Here is a 7367-nt window from a genome sequence, read left to right on the forward strand (position 1 = left end):
TCGATCGACGCTTTTCACATTTTCTTCCTTTTCGTTGAAGAGACAGATTGTTAATATTTTTATATCGAATATCTTTTTATTTCTACGAGGGATCCGGAGTTTCAGATCTAATAATATTAACAGGAGTCGTGGGAGTAAGGATGACGGTGAACCGGTGACGTAGTGGATAGGGGAATCAACCTCGAATGCAAAGGTAAAGGTGCTTCTGGATAATTATCATTTGATTTATGATAAAATCAGCTCGTTTCGAATCGTTGCAATTATAAAGGAATTATCATGTTTGTAAATAAATAAAGAAATTTGGTGCTTTAATAGCAGTGGAAACGCGGTTCGAGTTTATCGAGGAAGTGCCGATCGAATGCCCCCGCAACAAATGTCGCGTGGCTGGTCGAGCAATTAGCCCGGTTACCATTAATTAGCTAATGACGTTGCTGCGATTCGTTTCTGGCGGAGGGAGGGTAGGTATACGCGGAAGTTCGCTTTGAAATAATACACGCTGGTCTCATCCAGAGATGCGGTTTCTCGTTTTCCGCTCTTCGAAAATCGTCGCCCAAATTGTCGCCGCGCCTCAGATAAACTCGTTTACCGATCCTCGTTTCCCGTTTCCAACGAGCGACGATCGATTGCTTGGATTTTCCACGGTACAACGACGTTCGTGGAACGTTATCCGTACATCGGTGAAGTGTACGTTCCCGATCGATCGACAACCAAAGGCAACGTTTCGCTCTTCATCGCGGTCTGTCGCGTCGCGACGCGTCCGTCCGATTTATATCGCTCACACAGACGTCGCAACGCTTTACGATCCCGAATCTTTCACGATGTTACACGCGCTCGTAAAGATTATTTCTCGTAAGAATGCTTTTCCCGCTGAAATTTAAGCGGTTTACGCGAACAGAGCTGTGGGCACGCGAGGAATTTTCGCGAATAAGGTAAACGACGTTTAAGGAGTTTAGCAGCCGCGGTAACGGCACGATTACGAGCTGCTCGATGAGGCTTATAAAACGGAGAACGACGGAACGCTTCTCGACACTGCTGGATCGAGAAATTTTATCCTCCGCGGGGGTGCCGGCTGATTCGAAGCCTCGAATCGTACGAAACTTTATGCTGTTCCCCTTTCTGATAAACGAAAGTTCATTTAATTACGCCTTTAGTTGCGCTTTCCGCGCGAAACTCTCGAGGACTTTCTGGGGGTTGGATTCTTAACAGAAGGAAGATATTCGGAACGCTGGATAGAAAGCCATGGGCCATAATAGTAATAACTGATTTTAGATAAGTGTATCCTCGTCGAACAGAGGGGTGAATGAGAAAGAAGCGGGTGAAAAACGGCACGAAAAGCTTGGACGACACTGGAAGTCAATCAGGGTGCAGGTCGATCGGAGATGGATAATGGAAAGTGAACCTAAAGGTTTCTCTGGTACCACTCAACCACCCGTCGCGATTTTTTTTTCTCGTCGCAGTCAGAAATTGTGCCGTTTTCTCGCTTCCTGTCTATCGATCCATAGGAACGATTCAATTATTCCTCGAAACGAATACCATTGCAGCATTATTTTTCTTCTTATGTTATCGATCTTTTCAAAACTAACAAAGATCCGTTTAAAAATCAACGAACGTTGGGAAGATTTTTGAAAAAATGAATGTTATATTTTTGTGAAAAAATCAATTAATCGATCGCAAAGTCCTTTTGCTATCGAAAGTTCCATGGATCGTTAATATTTTTTTTATCGACCGCGAGTAAGAGGCAAAGTCGACGATTTCGAATCGAGCTTGCAAGATAAGCCACGCTCGGGTAAAGAAACTTCCGTTCGAAGGGGTGATTTCCGTTGCGAGATTACCGACGCGATTCCTGACCGTTCAGAGAGCAACCCTTTGCTTCGTAGCGCACTCTGTACGCTTTCCTTTCCTTCAACCCTCTCGTCTTTTTTTCTCTATACTTTACCTGCCCCCAGCGAACCCTTAATATTTCTCGGGTGGATAACTTACCCCTTAAGGAAGCTTCTTTCTTTCCTTTTCTTTTCACAAGAATTTTATTTCCTCTATCATCACTTTTAAATTTATTTTCTGCATTTCATGAGGTAAAAATTCTTTCAAGACACTCAGGTACCATGATTAAGTTTTTAATTATACAACGTATGTACTTCGTTTGTACTCGAAAAGTCTGATGGAAATTTGTAGATTTTCGCGATCAAATGATCGTCGCTACGTTGGAAACCGAAATGTTTTCGAATATGGGGTGTTCTAGGGTTCCTCGTTGATTATAAATCCCCTTTCTCGCGGAGGAGACAGAAAGGAGATCCAATTCTGTTCGGGTAACAGCTTTGATCGGATTCGAGGCGACCCTTGGACATCGATCGATCCCAGATCTGCTCTCTTCCTCGTTAACGGATAATTACGACGTCCGTTTCGCGTTTCGTTTCATTTGCTCTTTCCTTTCGTCTCGGTCTCTCTAGAAACGATAACTTGCATCGGTTTGCGAAACAACGAGGCAAAGAGAATCTTCAGCTGTTTTCGCTTTGACGACATTCAAGGTGCGAATAAATTATTAACGTCTACAATTTCTTAGAATTTATTTTCTCTATTCAAAATTTCCGGCTTTTCGGTGAAACACTTTTTTCATTTCGTCTCCGAACTTTCTCGTTTACCTCATTATTCGCCTGTGATTGCGTCAAGTTAATTATCACAGTTCGTGTAGCTCGTTCTTATCACCAGACTCGATCCCGATCGTTTATTGCACAATTGCGTAACGCGAGGCTGCCTTTCGATATCTTCTTCGTTCCATCCCCCAAGGGATATCCTATGACGTCTCAGTAAGGATTACAAAAGCATAACTTTGAAAGCAACGAACACCCCATCGGTTACGAAATGGTTGACAATTCTTAGAACGACTGAAATAATAATTACACTTAGAATTGTAATTAACAGTCGGTGCAGCGGATAAAAATAAGGAGAAGAATAACAGTGTAAAAGGTTAAACGCGAAAAGGAGGTGTTAACCCTTGAACAAAGGAGGCTGGGTCCAATCGACCCATTGCAAAATATATACAAGGATATTAACTTAAAGTTAAAGGGTTTCGTGTATTAGAAAAATAATTTTCAAAGGAACAGTGTAAAATCGAGAATTTAGAAAATCAAGTTACGATTGGGGCTTTCTCCATGGTCCGCCGTCCGAGGATTATTCTCTCAGCGTTTGCATCTGTTAGAGCTAACATCCCCTCTGGAAGTCGCCACACTCAAAATTTCCCTCCCACTACCTGTTAAACTTCTTAATCTTTTCTTTTCCATTAGGTCTTCCATGACCTCTACACTTCCATCCCTTAGAGAGGTTGAAGTACTGTGCTGCGGTGACTCTTCTCTTGTCCTCTTGAACTCCCCTATTGCTTCCGCAATGTTCCTCATGTTTTGAGAGTTTTTTTGAAAATTTTTTCCCTCTTCTACCCCACATAAATTTTTCTCAACTTCCTATAGGTAAGGGGATCCGCGATCCTGCTCCCCAGGTTCGGCTTACCTATACTCACGAAATAACGAAAACAAACTCACTGCTGTAATGTCGAGGCTAATCAAGGAAGTTGAAATATTATGCATATATTGTGCAAATTCTAATTGAAATTATACTTCGAATTCGATTACAATACAGGTACGGTTCAGTTTTGTTATATCAGAACTGTAAGGTGCGTCACGAGTGTGATTCATTATACGCCAAGGATTTTTAAGGCTTTTGTTAGTAATTTTATTTGCGCCTCTTGTAAGTAGTGTATATGTAGCAAAAGAAGCGTTAAGGGGCATAGCGTCTGACCATGCAACGAGACGTTCTACTGCGAATCGACAAGACGGTAGACGGCGACGATTCATCGAAGGAGCCGATCGTCGAAAGATAGGGTGAATTGTCTTTGTCTTTGCAGTTGGCATCGAGCTGCACGAGGGTGTTTCGCGTCAGAGATAGAGTCGCGTTTGACGGGAGGTAAATACTTGTCTTCGCGACACATCAACCGTTTTCTTCCATCAACGCGTTACCCTCTCGCGTTTCGATTAAAATCATCGAAGGAACGAAAGGGACACCATTACTGTACGAATCTGTTTTTGTCGCGAATCCGTGGCAACGAATCGGGGGTGTCAGGGTCGAAGGAGGAAACGAGAGCGTACGGTGAAATCGGATATCCGTTATGAAAATGCTTAATTAGCGTTGGCGTGACGAAGAAAGCCGTGGATCGCTCGTTAAGTTACGTAAAACGAGTGTCCTCGATGCTCGTACCGCCCCTCCTCTCTACCGTCAGTTTCGAATCAACTTTGACCATTTATTTTCGGGATAAATCGATCGTTAGTTGATGCTACACAACCGGAAGTTGTATCCCGAAGCGGATGATGCGTATAGAGAAGAGGAAAGGTAAATCGAACGAATTTGTTAAGGGAAAACTCTACTCTGCCTTCTCGCGGATGCGTAATTTAATCGGACGCTTGAAGGATAAGACTAGCTCATTTTTCTTCCCTCCTTGACGGAAATTTCGTTAGAAACACACCGTGGCCAGGGTCGTTTTCGTTAAAAATTGCAAATCGCGACGCGGGTCGCGCGATAAACTTCCTCCGTTTTATCGCGACGACGATGCAAATTTCACTCGGCCGTTACATTATGACTGGCATGCACGATGTTGAAGGTTACAACCGGAAGTCTCGATCCATCCGAAACGTTTTGAAATCGTCAGGAGAAGCGTAAAGGTGCCGTTTACGAGCGTCGAAACGTAGTGCCATTCGTGGTGATTAAATTATTATGTGGTATAGAGAAATAGAGCCACAATTTTAAGGTTTTTATATTCTGTAACTTTTAATCAATAATTCTCCATTATTAATATACAAAAAATACTTATAAAAATAAAATAAAAATAGATTTAAAAGATTGTATTTACACATGTATATTGCTGCAATTACTGCCTCAATTCTTTTCGGCATACTTTCGATGCATTTTAAACAATTCATTTTCATTGCTTTATTTCTAGCCCCTATTTCTATCAAACGTTCAATCAATTGACATTTATTATTAATAATAAATATTTCCACAAATTTTCGATGGGGTTGAGGTCCTGAGAATTTCCAGGCCAGTCAAAAACTTTCACTTTTTTCAACTGTGTATCATAATTTTACAAGTATCAATACGTCATAAAAAAATAACAAAAACGTTTAACTCGGTTTTCATTTAAGAATTAATGATATTTATGTGAAATCATTCATTTATGCGAGTGGCTCTAATAATTTGATTACTCTCTGTAAAAATTTTCCAACGCGAAAAATTCATTCTTCTCAACTTCTTCGTCGCCACCTTATCGCGAGAAACAGAAGAAAACAATTGTCTCCCTGTCTGTTTGAAAAGGTCGATCCTCCGTTCGAGGAATTTTCCTTACCCTCTGTCTCGAGGGTAAGAGTCAATTTCCAGGTTAAACAGTCGGCGATTTTTCATCCCTTAACGCACGCTCGTTTCTTTATAAACAAGAAGTGTGTATATTTCCGTTTATTCGAAGCTGAAGGTTCGAGGATACTGAATTTTGAAGGAATGCCGAGTTTTACGTCATTGGTTAAAGTAAATAAGGTGGAAGTAGAGATGGAACAACCTCTTCCGGGGGAAGATAGCGCGCGACCAGTGAAAAGTTGAAAGCGAGAGGATTCAACGACGCACTCAATTTTTATCGCGTTTTATCGTGGTCGTTCGTTAGATTACGTTTCCCAAAGCTTGATGGCCCATTTCTGACCGACCGATTACCTATCTCCGCTTATCGATCGCCGCCCTTTATCGCCCGATAACCAGTCCACCGCGATGAAAATCAATTTCCCTTTTCTCAACTTCGACCATCGAACTTCCCTCCCTTTTTCCTTTTCAAAATTAGCCCGTTTAAATTTACTTTCACCAACTCGTTAGAACTTTCGGTCAGTCAAATATTATCACGAGGGACCAATACCAGACAGGGCTGTGAACAAGTAATTTCTTTGTTCCTTTCGATAAAGTTTACCTTGTTCACTTGGCAACAATTACCTCGGCGGAATGTTATTAAACGTCGTAACCGATACAACAATCGTTTCCAGAGACTTTGCGAACGTATCGAGGAAAGATTGTACGCGATACGACCGAAGGGAATTCAGCAGGGGAGGAAATTTTTAACCCAGATCCGGTTCAAGGGAAATCGTTACCACTGGAATGATATACACGTTTCTTGCATGAAAAACGAATTTCGATTTTTATTATTCGCACAAATGGGGTAGTTTGAAACGGTACAGTTACGTAAGGCGCTCACACCTGACAATTTTCATCGGTTTCAACCCTTTCGACGTAGAATCCCGTTGACGCGAGCAGTTTGTTTGGGACAAATGACGACAGACAATGGTCGTGACAAGCGAAAAACATTCGATGTTACATAAGTATACGTTCGAAATTCTTAACGCGTGTCCGTTTTCGAGCGGAACGTTCGTTAGATGCGGGAAAAGAGGTATATGTAGAGACAGGGACAGGGACGAATGATGGATGAGGGGAAGGACAGGGTGAACGTAATCCCATGGCAAAGCCTTGCGGTACATAAACCGGGCATGCCGTTTGGCATATTTTAGGGGATGAGACATTCCTGGCTCGCGCCATCGCGAGTTTCCACCCCCGCCGCAGCATTGCGCCGCAATTCTGGACGACCGGCGCGGCGGATCGCTCGGCTACCTCGTTCGAGGAATAACGATTTTTCCGATCGAAAGCAAATCGATTCGTTATTTTCAAGAAAAATTGCTGCTTTTAAAAGTCCATCTATCGAATACTTGGATATCCGATGGCAAAGTTAAATCGTACGAGACATCGTTATCCACGTTGGTTAGATTTAGGCGAACATTTCTCAGCGTTCCCATAAAACACACCGTAGCGAATAATTAGAATCGCAGAAACGGCTTTGTTCGTTGATGAAAGCCGAGGGGGTTTCAAACTAGCTGCCCATCGTTCGCCACACGTTTCCTCTATGCTCGGATAAATTCTATTACACCGAAAGCTGTAATTACCGATATGAAACTCTGCTTTGTTCCTCCACATTTATCAGAATCTCTTTGGGGCGACTTTTTTCATAAATAACAAAGTAGGTAGATTTGGGTTGTTTATTAATGAAATCTTACCCGATTAATTTCTAGATAGGGGTTCGATCCGCGAATCAATCAGGCGAATCGTTGAAATCTCGTGGGACGATGATTGGCAAAGGTGGTAGCCGCGCGAGGAGACGATCTGCGTGTTCGTCGGCAGAGAATAGCCGTGTCGGGGGTGGTGGAAAACCCACCACCGGTAGCGCTACCACCACCCGTCCCTGTCTCGGATATAAAGTGGTCGCATGCTTGCAAGCTCAGTCATTCCGCCGTAGAAGCAGC

The sequence above is a fragment of the Osmia bicornis genome, chromosome 11, assembly GCF_907164935.1.
Source record: "Osmia bicornis bicornis chromosome 11, iOsmBic2.1, whole genome shotgun sequence".
In the NCBI taxonomy this organism is placed as follows: Eukaryota; Metazoa; Arthropoda; class Insecta; order Hymenoptera; family Megachilidae; genus Osmia; species Osmia bicornis.